This window comes from Ambystoma mexicanum, chromosome 14, assembly GCF_040938575.1.
Source record: "Ambystoma mexicanum isolate Mex_15411 chromosome 14, UKY_AmexF1_1, whole genome shotgun sequence".
Classification (NCBI taxonomy): Eukaryota; Metazoa; Chordata; class Amphibia; order Caudata; family Ambystomatidae; genus Ambystoma; species Ambystoma mexicanum.
This window is the reverse complement of record NC_090940.1, coordinates 549,484,021-549,500,484: the sequence shown is the minus strand read 5'-3', so window position 1 is coordinate 549,500,484 and position 16,464 is coordinate 549,484,021. Positions and strand designations below refer to the sequence as shown.

The following is a 16,464-nucleotide window of genomic DNA, read 5'->3' as shown; positions in this document are numbered from 1 at the left end:
ATCAAAAGTCTCAAAAAGGTTCGCTGAGTGTATTCCAGCAAAACACACAAAACAAAAGTCTTGTATCTTTACAGCATTAGGGGGATGACTCCCTCCCCCTGACCTTTGTTTGAGTTCTCAATGGTTCCCACAATGCCAGGACAAGTGTCCTTCGTCTCCTGGCTTTTAACAGATGTTTCACAAAGCCAAGTGGGCACTTCCCTCCTCTTGGTTCTTTCCCCAATGTTCACCAAGACCAAGGGGTATGTCTCTCTTCCCCTGGTCTTTCACAAATCTCCACAGGATACCAAGAGAACGACTCCCTTCTATTGGCTGGTTCCAGTGTTCACTGTGTTCACAGTCCACGTGGTTCACTACTGTGACTGTGCCAGGTACTGTGACTATAATGATGCTCCCGGACGCAATTCATCATTGGCTGTGGGCCCCAGACCCTTCTCAGTTCCTATTGTTTCTCAGGAGTTACACCCGGTTCACTATGCTGCCAGGCATTCCCCCTTGTCTGGTCTTAGACCCTCCTTATTAGTTTCTTTCTTCGTCTCGGGTCCCAGACCTTTTTTTGCATTGGTTTCTTTTTTGCCTTCAGGTTCCAGACCTCTTTGGCACAGGCTTCTCCCTCTCTTGAGTCTTTTAGTATTTGTCCCTTTCGGTCCAGACCCTTTTGGCAAAGGATTCTCTCTCTTTTGGGGGCCCCCACAACCGCCCTGGTCCCCCTAACCCCTTCTGGGTGCTTACCGGTGTCTTACGGTTGCGTACAGGCTTCAATTCCCCTCTCCTGCGTCTTCCGAATCTTCCAGGGACTGCAGTGGCTCTGCAGTGGCTCCCTGTGGCCTGCGGACCTCCTCCAATCATTCAAGGGATTGCAGCGATTCTGTTTTTTCTTTTTCTTTTTTTTTTAAATTTTAACATTTTTTATTTACAATTAGACAAAACAGTAGTCAATTAAAAACATCAAATATCAAAAACATTATAAATGAAGCCATCAACAGTTGTAAGTAATGCACAATTCCCCACAACAGAGCCCCTCCCAAAAAAAAAGAAAAAGAAAAAGGATAATAATTTAGTGAAGGTCAATGCATTTTCACCAAATATTTTCATATGAGTTCAGTTTGTTTTTCATCTTATAGATCATCTTTTCCATCTTCGACAGTTTGTGCATCTCATCGATCCAATCATCCATTAGAGGAACTACCTTGGATTTCCATCATTGAAGAATTAGTCTCTTGCCAATTATAGCAATCCTAAACAACCATTTTTTTTTGAGGAACTCAAGGCACTTAATTCTTCGTCATCACCCAAAATCGTTGTTTTAAAGTCGGACAGCAGCTGAAGAGGATAAAGGGAACTGAGGGGCAGGCCGGCAGCCGCAGAAGGGAGATAGGAGGAACAGGTGGCGGAATGGGTGGAGGCGGAGAGCCTTATAAAAGGACTGCTTTCTTTTGTGTTCAGGAGGCGGAGGGGCCGAGTAGTACGATGGCAAGGAAGCTTGAGGAGGAAAACCGCGAAAGGGAACCGGTGATGGACGCCAGCAAAGAGGCATTCGCATGGGCATATTAAAGGAAATAATGGCGGAGTCGGAGTGGTAGTCCGGGCCTGGTATGACCGGAGCAGGAAGGCCCCGGCCGTCGAGCAGTAGCTGATGCAGAACATTGCCACTGAGGGGAAATATTTTTTTTGTTGGTATTGCATATTTGTGTGTGTCATCAGTGCCAGAGTGGAGCGGGGTGTGCTTGCTGTCATACCAGTGACCCGGGAGAATGCGGAGGAGCTGAGAACGCGGAATGCCGCCACCGAGGGAAGTCTACCCAGACCCAAAGAGTTCAGGACGGACATATCGATCTGTCCCGTTAAACACAGGAACGGCCAAGGAGCAGGGTGTCCCGGTGAGTTAACCACCACCCAAGCCTGAACTGATAAGTAATAAAGTGTGTTAGTTTGAGCTGTACAACACAATAAACTTGAGTTCGAAGGTTCTCTGTGTCCGTGTTTCTCTTGGCCAATCCCAGCCGGTAACAGGAGTCCACACTCTTTCTCGTCTCAGTACTTCCTACCTGGCTGGTATGGCAAAGGCACATGGGTACACTAGGTAAGGTACTGGTGGGGTGTTAGGGGTAGGAAGGTGTGTAGAAGAGCAGGTGACTTCATCCCTAGTGCCCACCTGCTCACCTCTGTCATACTGGGGGTGAACACCCGTAGAAGAGCTTTATGCGTGACACTAGGTATTGTCCCAGTACCGCAACGAGTGTATGAGAGATGTTATGCACTCAGACAACCGTATCAAATGTATCCTTGTACTGAAGTTATGGAAGGATGTCGACATACACCATTGGATATAGAAGAGCTATAAGTGCAAGTTGATACGACTATAAAGGGAAGATACGAGGACGTACAGAAATGATATGCCGATACTTAAAGAATGAAGGTGTAATCCAAGTAGTGAAGTAATCCGGTATAAAGAGATGACGAAATCATCTATGCCAAAAAGACAAGTAAGATGAAGCTCAACAAATGTATATAGGCTGAAACGCAAGGTAGATGATTTACATAGAAGCTTACTGCAGTAGAAACTATAACATGTAAGGAAGGCATGGTATCAACAGTAAGACAGACACAAGTGACCACAGTTCAAGGGTGTTTATTGAACTTCAACGATGTTGTGATAAACGCCTATCTAACCCTAAATCTACAGATGGGAGAAAGCTACGACCATCAAATCATACTAATGCAGACCCAGTGGATTCTTGTCAAAGTAAAAAGGCCTATACTAAAAAATAACTATTGCCAAACCTTACCTCTAAATACAAAATAGTGTGGGGTAGTGTTAATGAAAAAGAAAGAAGTGTTCACAAATGATATGTCAAGATGTTCAGGCTGTTGGTCTCTTTTCCCCATGTTTTCAGCACGGGACAAGGCGGTTCACTCAAGCAAAGCAAAGCACACACTCTGGCTTCTTCGGCACAAGGAGACAGTTCTGTTACCAGCAACAGGGCCTTCTGTACCCCAAGTATCTTTACTTCAAAGTCTCTTGATTCAGAGGGGCTGATGTACCAAAACAAAAAACACAAAGTTCCTTTCCTCCTATACATATTCAATTCTTTTGATTTACCTTGGATCCCCGTCAGCCGGGCTCAAATCTCATTTATATCACAATCGTTACTGTGGATCCCCCTCTTCTGGGCTCAGATCCCCCTTTTCACAATGCTCAGAGAATATTCGTTCTCGGGTGACTCACGGTTCACCCCGGACTCCCTCAGCAGGGCTCGGATACTTCCTCTTACACAAGTATTCTCTCTCAGCCGTGCTCGGACCAATTTCAGTTTGCATTAAACTATCAAAGACTTTCAAATGTGCACAGGGCCCTTGACCCGTTGTAACTTGACCCGTTGCAGGACCACTGCGATCTTTAATTTCCCTTTTCACAATTGCCAACCCGTTGGATACCTAACAGAGACCTTCAAATGAGCACCCACGTGGCACCGGACCACTCTGTCTACGGTAACTTTCTTGGCTTCCAAAAGTTCAGTCACTCCTCTGGTTTTCAATTATATTCATGTCGCTAGTTACATACTTTTCACACACAGCTCTCTTTAGATTTCATCATACAATGTTGCCGCTTGAAACCTTGGTTCAAACACAGGCTGGTCTGGTATCAGTCTCTCTGACTCTCTGGCTGTGCTGTCATTACTGTTGATGCTTTGTTGTAGAAGCCAAGGAGAGTACCATGGCAGCAACCGTTCCTCCCCGCCTTGGTTATCGACGCAGGAGAGCCCCGGGTACCTCCGACACAAAATGCAGAATCTTCAGCTTTAGTCCCTGGCCTTAGGTTTCTGATTTTCCAAGGCTCACGAAAGTAACGGTCTGAAAAGTTCAAGGGCACTTCCCTCCTTGCAACGCTCTCTGGTCTCGCCGTCTTTCTCCTTGTATCAAACTGCCATCTTGGAACTGCTGCTTCCTCGTGTGCTTTGCCTTGCTCAGAGTGTGCTTTCCTGCTTCGCCTTTTATCCGTGTGGGGAAGTGCCACAGAAGTCAGGTGTGCGCTATGATCAGTAATTGCCAGACCTTGCCTGATCACTATACTTGGACATGTCAGGTATACGGCTCTGGTGTAAATCTGTTTTCTCTCACAGTGAACTGTCCATGAGAAAGTGTTTGTGCCAGGCAAGGGGCGTGGGGGGTTGAGTCCCTAAGTATCCTAAATGGTAGGATGGGGAAACAGTGTTACAGGGAAGGGGATACCACGTCATGCCGTCCGGTGTCCCCCTTCCACTTCCCAAAGACCCCCTCATCCAGGTGATCCTCCCACACTGGTCCAACTCCAGGAACTGGATCCAAAAGCATTTGCTGTGTCCTGGCCACCTGGATGACAGATCCCTGGGGACTAGCAGGTGAGACACCTTCATGTTTCTCACAAACATGAGTATACCGGCCATGACGAAAAGATGGATGTCTGATCGTGTTGAAACTACTTCAGAGACATGCCGGGCTGCAGATCCAAAAACGCTGCATAAAACAGCTTCCTGCAAGAAACAAAGAATATCGGTTTTGCTAAATCTAAGGATGACACAGCAAGGCATAATTGGAAAGTACAAAGGAAGTTAACCAGGATAAGCCATAAATGAAGGGCAAATTTCTCTTAGATTAATCAGAAGCGAAATCATCTGCATGTGCCAAGTATTGGACAATCAAGGATACAACAAGAAAAGGCAAGATGAAATGACCAAGTCTCCAGAGGTAAAGAAGAGTAATAGCACCCAGAACAATTAAATAAAAAAGCAGTAAATAGAAGGATGAAATTAACAAATTCTTGGTCTATTAACACGTGATTCAGAACTTGAAATTAAGACCTATTCATTAAGCCTCAGACAAAGATAGTGGTGCACCCTGACATCCTTAAAAGTTCCAGAGAAGAAAACACTCAGCAAGGTCAACTAGAAAGGACCAGCCTTTGCTTGTGGCCTAACTGATGAGATGTGGTAGGCTAATTGACCAAAGTGGGTAGTTATTCTGACATTGTTCTCGGCACCTGGGTTTTGTTTTCTTTACGTGCTGCTAGCAAGCCAAATGTCCAAGGTTGGGAGACTATGCCAACCAATCATGAGTGGTCATGGGGCAGCATGCTATACAGTGTTGCAGAAGCCAATCAGCTTTTAGTAATTTTGTTATAATCAGTATTATACGTATTTTAGAAATAGTTCAAGGCGTGCCCACTGGATAAGGGGAAGTCATGATGTTATGTTGTTAACACTTACACATACTATAGGTATATATGTTCCCCTAACCAATTACTCCCCTCAATAGGTTTTTTTGGTTGCCACGTAGGATGACGTCATAGCTGACGTATATCAAGGTATACCTTTTTTCTTGTAACAGAAATGCTTTGAGAGTGTGTGAGCTGCGACTTGTTATGCTTGCCAGATTTCCCTACTTTATTCGAGCTAACAATAAAGTAGTTATTTGACCTATTCTTTGAGTCTGTCCGGTTATTTGGATCTGAGGTCATGTATTAAGGTAATTCCATTCTGCGCATGAGATACGCTCCAAGGTTAGGTGGGCTATGGGGCTACTGCGTTTGCCCCAGGTCGTCACTAATCCTATAGGGGACTCCCCTCCACATGAGATCCACCCGCTGAGTACCACCCCCAGGGGGACTATCGGGTAACAGCCTCACCTCCCTGGCTTCATGGGAAGAGACTCCCCTTAGAGGAGGAGTGACGACATCCGGATATTCGTCACAATCCTTACAATACCCTACCTTCTTCCTTTGGTCCTCTTCCATGGACCAATTTCCCTGCCCGCAAGCTCTACAAAGATCACAAGACATAAAAAGGGGGGCTTAGCCCCACCCCCTTTAGCCTCACAGGTCCACAGTGCTGGGCAAAAATGGCTGCATTTGAAAATATTCCTGTTCTTGTCAGGGACCCATGCCACAGATAAGTCCAGGGTAGGCATTGGAGTGTCTCTTGATTTTATGCTGAAGAGCCACTGAGGAGCTGGTTTTAATTAGTCCATATTAGGGAGTTCTGCTGCAGCTGCTTGGTCACAGTTTACGTTGGTGTTATTTAGCAGCACACAACTTTCTGTGTGGCGCCTATGGTATACACCAATCAGTATAGTAGTGCACCATCTCCCTGTGATTACTGGAGCTGTCTGTCTGGAGGTTCTTGTGGGTTGCCATGCTGCAGGTGATAACAGTCCATGAATGCTGTTAGATGTATCAATCAGCCTGAAATGAGAAGAAAGAAAGTGGCCAACATCCCCACACAGAGCTGTGGGGTTATTAACCATGGTACTGCCTATGCACATTTATGCACTTTGGGAATGGACAGTGTGAGGGTGCAGAAGTAAGGCTGGGATACAGGTGGCATGTTTTTGGGTAAAAACCTGTATTAAAGGAAAAAGGGTTGGACAAATGCATCTCTGTCCCTAAAACTAAGGGGGGGCTCCCTGCCTCTAAGAAAGCTTAGGAAATTGTCAGAATGTCCAAATGATAAAATCCACCAATATCGTGTCTGAAAAAGCCTACTTCTGTCCCTAATACTAATAACCTAAACCAACTGTGCAAGGATGATCTCTTCCTAAAGTAAAGTGTTCTGTGTAGATCCAACCAACAGAAAAGTTCCCAGTCTTCTAGGCAATCACAAGTGGTAAAAATAAAGACTTTTTCAAAACTGTAGGCCTCCAAGGTTAGTGTCGTAATCTTTTCCCCTAGATTCCTTCTTGCAGTGTTTCTCTCCTTTTGTGGCCTGAGACCTGTACTTGCTTGGAACTGCCAATAGGCAGTTCACATAAATATGCTCCTTATGCTTGTCCTGTTTATTCCTCCAACTTAGCACACTTCTTTTGCCCAAGCGTAGGATTTGTTTTCACAATGTATTCTTCACTTATTTTGGGTGCAGGTCCCAGACTTGCAGTATTCCAAATGATTTGGTATCTTTCTTGTCAAGCAAATGTCCTCTCATGGACGACCCCTCTTTTGGGTGCAAGTCCCAGGCTTGCAATATAACTGGTTGGTTCCCTCACCTGCCAAGCAGTTATCTTTTCATGAACTTCTTATTTGGCTGCGGGTCCCAAACTCGCAATATTCAAACCGGCTTAGTATACTCTCCTGCCAAGCCTTAGTCCTCTCAAGGACTGTCCCTCTTTGGGTGTGGGTTCCAGACTCATAACGTTCAAAGTTGCTTTGTTTACTCTCCTGCCAGGCAACTGTCCCAAAGTGGACTATCTCTTTTTAGGTCCAGGTCCCAGACTCACAATATTCTGTTTGGCTTTGTTTCAGTTTCTCATATGGTTGCAGATCCAAAACTTGCAATATTCAGGATGGCTTTTGTTTCTGTTTCTCATATGGGTGGGTGTCCCAGACTCACATTTCATTCCCAGGATCCCTGTGAGAAATCTGAGGGCATTCTCACATTTATCTCTCTTAGGACCTCCTCTCGGGTAATCAAGAGAGAAACGAGGCTACCAGATCTGGTGCCCGGAGGTGGATCTACAAGGGAGGATCACCCGGATGGAGGGTCCTTGGGGATTGGGGAAGGGTGTCTGAAGGAGAAATATGGTACCCTCCCTTTCCTAACACCTACCCTACCCTACCCTCCCCCAACCTTTGTGGGTCATTGCCAATCCCAATGCATTCTTCCCCTTTAACTCCTACCTAATACCGAGACCAGGAAGAAGGGACTAGGAGTAGTGCACACTTCCTATGTCAAACACCACTCTAGTACTGGGATGAGGAGAAGGGCCATGGAGGAATACTACTGCCAGAGTCAGGCAGGTCCAACTAATAGGCTTAAGCAGGGCCAGGCAATTAAACCTGAAACCTTACACCTGCCACATGTGTATATAAGGTGGAACCCACAGGAGGGCAAAGCAGAATGGAATGTGGCAGATCGCTGGAACTGGGAACTAGCAAATTGGAGAGAGGCTGTAGAGGAACAGCAAAGTGGTAGCAGATATGGTGGGTGTGGCAGACTGTGAACTGCTGAGCGTGGCACTGAGAAACACCCTAGGGACCAGAGACTGGGTGCTGAGGGTGGCGCTAGAGTGGGAACTTCGGATAGCAGAGGCTGCATAGCATGACGCAGCGTGATGTGGTTCCTGTCCCTTTAACCCAGTGGAAGCTGCTTGTTACCCCCAGAGGTGAGAGGGGCTCTGGAGTGTCATAAGGGCAGAGTGAAGACCCCTAAAGGCTGCTGAGGCAACTGTAAATATTTGCTAACCTAGCGAGTCATGAGCGGTGCATTAAGCGTCGGGCTGACACACCAGTGAGTTTCTAGGAGAGGGGAAACGCTGGTCTGCTCTGCATGAAAATGCTAAATCCTATTGATGTTGCAGCAGGCCTTTGCTGAACTGTTCGGATGACTCAGCCAAAGTTAAGCCACTCCCGAAGGAACTTTCATTACGTTTCCGCTGTTTGAGGGGAAACCACTTAAAGTATGTCAACAGCTACAAAGTAACAGGCTGTTGTCAAAGCATTTTGAGGACTCCGCGAGAGATGTACAACTCAGGAGTGAACTTTTTCATTATAAACTTGTTAAGCCTTTAACAGTACGAACGCTTAAAGCAAAAGGATCTGGAAAAGGGGAACAGCTTATGCACACAGTGCCAAAGCCCAAAAAACATTTCAACCCATATACAGAAGCGAAACGAAGGAACTCTGGGTTAATAATGAAATGCCGAAATACTTTGTATCAGAGTGGCCACTTATGAGAAACTAATGTTTCCAAAGTTCTCTGAACAATTAAGGACAATTGAAAAGTAACAAAAGCTGTAGGTACTAAGGAAAAGACATTATGAAAACTGTCTGTGAGCAGCAGAGGAGGAGCAATGAAGTGTGAGCAAAATGTTGAACTGGCAAAGCTAAAAGTGAAAAAATAGAAGAAAAGGCTATCGCAGAAACCCAACAAAGTGGTAATTTGGCAAAGAGGACAGAAAGCCTAGGCAAGGGCAACTGGTTGCGTGACCTCTAGTGGATGGACTCTGCGGTCTGTGAAGTGCACCTAGACCAGGGAGCCCCAACAAATTCAGGAGAATTGTTAAAGCAAACTTAATTCAAGTTGAATATTTTATGAACCAGTACTTCGAGCTTGGGGAAGGGAACTCTAAGCTCCTGTTGAACATAGTGAGCCTTTTTTGTGAATGTGCCGGTGTTTCCGTGACGGGCTGCTTACCGTGGCCAATGTGTCCGCCAGCGTCAGACCTGCCGGGCACAGTGACTTGTAGTATGTCGGTCCAGAAACAAAGGTGCCAGTAACCTTACCGGCACCGTTGTTTCCGGACCGGCATGCTTGTAATGAGGTCCTGGTCTCCCTCTTTTGAGCTCGGATCATAGATCTCGCTTATAAAGCATTAAAACCGAATTGTTCAACTGTGCGCAGGATTTTGCTTGGCACGTTGCAGGACCACATTGATTCACAGTTTCTTTTCTCCTTAAAATTGATTAACTTTCACTTCTGCCACTTCTCCGCTCAATACCTTACAAAGACCTTCAATGGGGCACTCACGCGGTGCCAGACCACTCTGTATAACCCATTCAACTTTCATATGCAGTTAATTTCACATTTTATTTTAAATAGACTTCCCTCTGCTGGACTCAAGCCTTTCAAAAAGGTAGTTTCTCAAAACCACCTTCTTAACAATTCATCTACTTCATTTTACCAATGCCTCTTGGTGTTTGTAGCTCGCTAACTTTGAACTTCTGTAGTTCTTGGCAGCTTTGCCTTCTGGACAATTTCACATCTTTCCTCTTCTCTTGTCTGGTACTGTACTTCTTGGTACTCTCAATATGTTTTATGACTTTCACTCGGAATCTCGTTATCCCTTTCCACTTGATTACAGTTCAACACAACTGCAAAAGCGTCCATAGAGTCTCTCGATAATGCAAGCTTCTCCCGCAGGACACCTCTGTTATTTTGATAGTGCGCACAGTAGATTTCAACAAATGCCTTTCAACCTTTGCAACAGTTTCATTCACGGCAGCAACTTCGTTTGATTCAGACACAACCAGGCTTTCGATTCTCTCAGCAACTTATCGGTTGCATGTATCTGACTTTGCAGTCGTCAAGGCTCTGTAAAGAATATTCTTCTCCTCCCCAACTCAGCCATCATTCGGGAGATGAAGGAGGCAACCTCGCAGTTCAGCCACAGTATCTACCTCTTCCACACAGCCCCTTCGCTGGAACTTTTACAGCCCTTTAATCACAAGGAATTCTTGCCTGGCCTTCCCCCGAGTTTCAGCTTTCTCGAGAAGCCCCTCGACTTTCTCCTTCTTGTCACCTGGTATGGATCTGCCATGGAGAAGCTGCTTCTACACGTGTCCAGCCTCGCTCAGAGTGTGCTCTTGTGCTCCTTTTTTTAATCATGTGGAGAGAGGTAATTGGGGTCAGGTTTGTATGATTCCAATTAGGTGCCTGACCCTGCCTGATCTAATTAGCGGGACAACATGAAGGTGGTTGGTGGTAGTCTTTCCTCTGTGTCATACAGTGTTTTATACAAGAGTCGAGCAGCTGAGTCTTGTGGTTGCAGTACCTGCAAGAAACTTTGGGCGGCTAGCAGCAAGGACCTCCTGTCCACTTTCTTTGTCCATTGAGCTCAAAAGCACACATAGACCGCGGAGCGGACCGCTGAGTCGAGCAGCTGTGTCTTGTGGCTGCAGTACCTGCAAGAAACTTTGGGCGGCTAGCAGCAAGGACCTCCTGTCCACTTTCTTTGTCCATTGTGCACAAAAGCACACACAGACCGCGGAGCGGGCAGCGGAGTCGAGCAGCTGAGTCTTGTGGTCTTTGGGTCCTTGGGCTCCCGGACCCACCAGAGGGTATTGAGCAACGATTGGAACTGAAGGAACTATTCCCACCCACGACCCTCTGCACGGTGCGGCCGCCTAAGGAATTCACGGTAGGTGATTTTCTACAAACTTCCTATACTTCCTATACTTACACGATCATCGTCCCTGGGGATTAGAGATACCAGGAAACTGCGGGGCTCTCCCCTTCGATCCTGTTCCACGCTCTATTAAACCCCGGGTATCCATTATTTGTCAGTTTTAAAATACCTACTTCAGTAAACATACATCTACTTCAGGAGTTTGCGGGGGCTTGCCCCTTTGATCCTGATTCATTTGTTGACGCTCTGTGCCTTTGCAAATGGCCTGCATCTAACTTGAGTTACTGGAATAATAGAGGCACTGTGGAATTCGAATAGTTCACCATTAACTAAGCCTTTTCTGGGTCGTTCAATACTCTGCACAATTGCCTCTCCTTTAAACTAACCTACACAGCACGAAAACACTGTGTTCAGGACACTGTTGAAATGACCTCTCGAGTAAACATGTCCACCGCGGGAGTAGATCTGTCGCCAACAATGAAACCTGGACCACATACCAGGCTACGAGGGAAGCGCGATAAGAAACAACAGATAAACATTATGAACGACTCATCTCAACCCTCAATAAAGGAAGCCCTCCTCAAACATGAAATTGCAAAAGGAATGACGCACCCGCTCACATATCAGCTGCGAAGCAGAGATATACATGGAGTTCCTACTCAGACTGCCTGCTTACACTCGACAACAGTCAACATGCAGGAAATAGAGGTCATCACCCCTACCTTATCTCGGCAAGAAGGCTCGTCATTATTAGAAAATAACCCGCAAGAAATACTGGCATGTATGAACCCGCAACCAACCGCAGGAGGACAACGACCGACCTCCCCTCTAAGGGCTAGCTCTCTTATCTCGAGCCCGAAGAATATTCTGGAGCCATCCACTGAGACTGAAATCCTCACTGCTGAAATCCCCTTAGTTCACACTAGATCCCCTATGCCCATGATACCCTTGGTGCAAATTCCACAGTCATCCACGAAAGCATGTACAGAAGGAGAAGAAACCATAACAGAGCCACTTAATATGCCCATCCAAGGAACTTGTAAAACAGACCAAGCCATTGAGATTAATCTGGCCCTTCTATCAAAGACGATTACAGTCCCCCAACTATACCTCCTCATGAGCAGACACAGAACCATGAAATACTTGAATCATCAAAACAAGAAAAAGCTAGGCAAGCCAAATTGAGATGGCTGCAATCCTACACCGCTCGGAGCCACTCTAAAGCTGTAACCTCCAAAGACACTCAACACTCTAGAGCAAAAGTAGCTCGCCTGTCTTTAGACATCACTGAAATTGAGTCACTGCTGACTAATATTGAAAAAAGAAAAGTCTCTGGAGACACACGTGCCACTTGTCTAAATGACCTACCTACCACGTCAACCCCGGCACTGAGCACAAAACTCCCGCCAGAGAACCTGCTACCAAAATAACCTTTGAAGCAACAGGAGCAAATGATAAAGAACCCCAAGCTCGAATACGATGAAATGGATGCCTCTCTATCCTTCGATTCTGGCACCCAGAAGAAGATTGATTGCTCCCTCAACTACGCAGAAGATCAAGATGTATCGAGCAAATGTTTGCCTTCTATCCCGAAGACCAACTACCCCAGAGGATTCCGACCACAATGTTCGATTTACAAAATATGCTCACAACCACACAAGCCATGATCCCGTTTTGCAAGCTATATGAAGCGATTAATGAAAGCACCAAAGATCAAGCCACTCTTCTAGCATTAATCCACACGAAGCAAATTCATCTAGAAGCCTTCATTACCACCGTTGAAAAACGATTAGATAGAGAAGCAGAGATCTCTCATCAATGGCAAACTAGACTGTTTGAAATGGCCGCAGCTGAACGAGCTGAAAAAGCTATTCTATCTGCCACAATGATCACGTTGATGAAGGCACATCCACTGTCAACTCCTAAAGCTCAAGATCTTCAAACTGCACCCTCAAACACCCTTGTATTACCCGTCACCTGGCAGAGTACACAAATCTCAGCGGCCCCAATGGTAATCTCCTCAATTTGTCCCCAGCCTGCTAACACGATTCTGGCAGATAACCTAAAGATAATGAAACCACCAGACACCTTTCAAATCTTTTCAAATAAAAAACCTTTTCAAGGAAATGCTACCAGCAAGACAGATTCCAAAATCCCAAACCAAACGAACCAAGGGGAATAAACAAACAGGCTCCCGAGCCTTCCTAAGGAATATTTCCAAAGGACCTGAGTCAAATAAACAGACCAACCGCCCTCCCCCCCCCAGAAACTTACAAAAAAATACACCAATGAGATCAGACCCAAAGGGTGAGCCCATGCTATGGCCCAAGCAAGGACCCTCTAATATCCCAGATGTTGAAATAGAAGATCTGCTCAATCTCACTACGCACTCAGCTTCCCCTGAGAACAATGACCAGACACCAAATATCAACGAATCAATACTTTAAATAATAGATGAGTATGCCATTGACTCAGCCGACTGCTCCAATGACTCGAATTTGTCCTGTGAAACTATCTCAGACGCCTCTCTTCGCCATACGGGAGACCTCACAGACATATCAGATGTTCCATCAAATTACTCCAATGACACCAGCCGTTCGACTGATAAGTCCATCTATACCTAGGAATCAACTCCAGACTCAACAATTGATTACCCAGAAATACACGGAAAAGACATAAGGAATCCCCACTAGACTAATACTTATAACCTCCCACAATTCATTAACCCTTGGAAGAAAAAGCAGCAACATATCCTTCAAATAGCCTATATTAATGAGTCATGTACATCCATCACACTTAACAGGGCTAATCTACTAAGAGTGTTTCACGCAATTCCACAACTTAAATCAATCAATTCACAAGAAATAAAGACGGTGAGCTTTGAAGATGAACATTATCTAGATAAGGTCCAGATTGAACTTTATACTCCGGAGACCATGAATCGAATTCTACACATGGCCACTCCTCTGCTCACATTAGGATTTGCACTTGCGTCAATTTCAGACGAAATAAGGGATGCTGATGATCTAAAATGCCTCCATAAACACCAAGCAAATTTCTACAATGACTATAACAAGTCACGAGATGATAGATCAGTATGTCTCATGAGCATTAACTCCTACCCTGGCAGAAATTTTACACCTTTATCATTCAACCAGGCCGATATCAATAGACAATTTCAAGACAAACAACCCTTTTGGAGAGATTACGAGGAAGATGCACTCCAACCGATGACAGCTCCAGAAACTTGTTGATAACCATCAATCAAACCAAAGAGTGATAGATGGAAATTATGTTCTTGGAACACGAGAGGATCATCCCATCTTTTTGACTCTCCCGATTCTGTACTAGAATCTTGTCACATTATTTGCCTCCAAGAGACTTGGATGGCCAACACGCCGGCTTGTGAAGGATATATCACCGTCCTTAATCCGGCCCTGAAAGGTACCAGGGGCCGTGCGGCTGCGGGCCTATTGACGTTGATGAAGATATCTCCACTCTGGAACTTCGTTGAAACAGAAAATATATATCCATGGACCCAACTGACCATCATTAAAATGTTTTACGATACGACCTCAGAATTTCTATCGGAACCACAAGCTAGGTCAATCAGAATGATCACAGTTATAAATGCATACTGGAACCCTATGGCAATCAACGACAATAACTTCTTGGATGGCGTATTTCTAACAGTGGACAGAATCAGCTGTGATAGGTTAAGTGCCTGGCTTCCCTTCTCTCCCCCCTCTGTCGAGCTCTCCTCACCTGAACTGCCGGACTTGCTGTCGGGGTCCTGCAGATGCCTTCGAGTCAGGTAATCTCTCTCCTTTTTCCGATGAGCTTGCTTGTCACGGAGGGAGGCCACCGTGACCGCTGAGGCAACAGCTGTCCGAGGGCCCCCCTTCCGGAATCAAGCCGGAATGAGGGAAAAAAACCCAAATGGGGAAAAACCCTTGTGTCTCCTATGGTCCGCAGCAAGGAAGGTGTGTCCCAACGGAGAAATGGGATTCCAGGTGAGCCGGAGGAAGATCTTGCACAGGATCCGTCTGGTAGCTCTGTAACCAATACTGCCGGGAAGCAGGAGGGTACTGCAGCATAGGAGTGGAGAGCCTGAGGGCTGGACACCCCGGAAAACACCCACCAGCCAAGGCAACCAGAGAGTGGAAGGCCAGCGGTAAGATAAGCAGCAGAAAGAGGTTCCCGCAAAGAAACAGGGAGAGAAGAGGGAAACGAAGAAAAAAGGGGCGGCGCCTATCCGCGAGGACTGGGCCGCAACAGCAGAGACCAGGAACCGCCGAAAGGCAGCGAGCATAGAAAACTGGAGGAGAGAGCAAGGTAAGTGACAGGGAATTCCGCTAAGAGCGAGAGCGATAGTAAACAAGGACAAGGAGAGACAGGAGCGAAGGAACCCGGAAGAACGAGAGCTTCCGTGGTAGTTTCAACGCAGGGACCGCTGGGTAGGGAGGAAAGATATACTCCCAGCGGCCCCATGTTACCAGGGAGAATCACGGCATAGGCACAAAGGAGGGACTAGAACCTCCTACCTCTATGTTCCAAACTCCAACACGGAAGAATCCGCCAGGCGGGACGCCTGAAGATGACATCAGCGCTAAATTTCCCAATATTAATTTCATCATCTGTGGAGATCTTAATATTCACCTGTATGACGCCAATGGTCTCCTTAGACAACCTCATGACCTCTCAACCAGAGCTTTTCGCTGGTCCAAAGAGATCTCGATGAGAAATTTAAATCTAATAAATCAACCTCATGATAATCAGAAACTGTTGATGCCGACCTGGACTTGTCGAAACTCTACTACTATTATCGACTATATATACCTATCGCCAGCCATATCCAATATGCTATTGGAATTCCAAATAATACCTCCTAGGCGATGCTTACGATCTCTGTTACGGGAGTTGGTGAGCCTTCGTTTCTCCCTCCACCCCCTCGGGTAGAAATCGTTGGAGGTAACACCAAATTAAGAATCAGTAAAAATCTCTTGGCCACCATTCCGAAGGTTTGCCAACAAACACCCTTACCTGACGAACAGAAAGTAAATTATGATTGGGTATTACTCCCTTTCCAAAAAACACAAGCTTGCTATAGAGAAACCGATCCACCAACACTGCTATAATCAGGAAATAGTTAAAAAAAAAGAAAATTGTTACGGCAAAATCTGCGAAAATGGAGAAAAGATCCAACCTCAGTAAATCTGGAAAACATCCAAAAAGCAAAGCAAGTATATAGAAATTGGAATAAAACAAATGCGATGGCCCTGCAGCAAACGGATGCTGAAGCTTTGCTCAAATCGCTTTGAAACAAGAATTTGAGATCTCTATGGGACCTGCTAAACAACAACGCACAACAGCAACAATCGATGGTATCCAATGTCACCCAAGAAAATTGGATCGCACATTTCTCTAACCTTTATAAACCGCAGAATAGTGAAAAAAATATGGGGATACTTCCTATTTCAAATCAATGGACCATCTCCTGGGAGAAGCATATATTTGCAGAAATGATCATCAAATTAAATACCTCCAGAGCACTTGGACCAGATGGGCTATCCAATGCTGCCCTGAAAC

General features: G+C 45.7%; 1 protein-coding gene across 2 annotated transcripts in view; it reads right to left on the bottom strand.

The window, feature by feature from the left end:
- STON2 (stonin 2) overlaps window positions 1–16,464 on the bottom strand; it is a 991,146-nt gene that overhangs the window by 701,843 nt on the left and 272,839 nt on the right. The gene's annotated exons all lie outside the window — the stretch shown is intronic.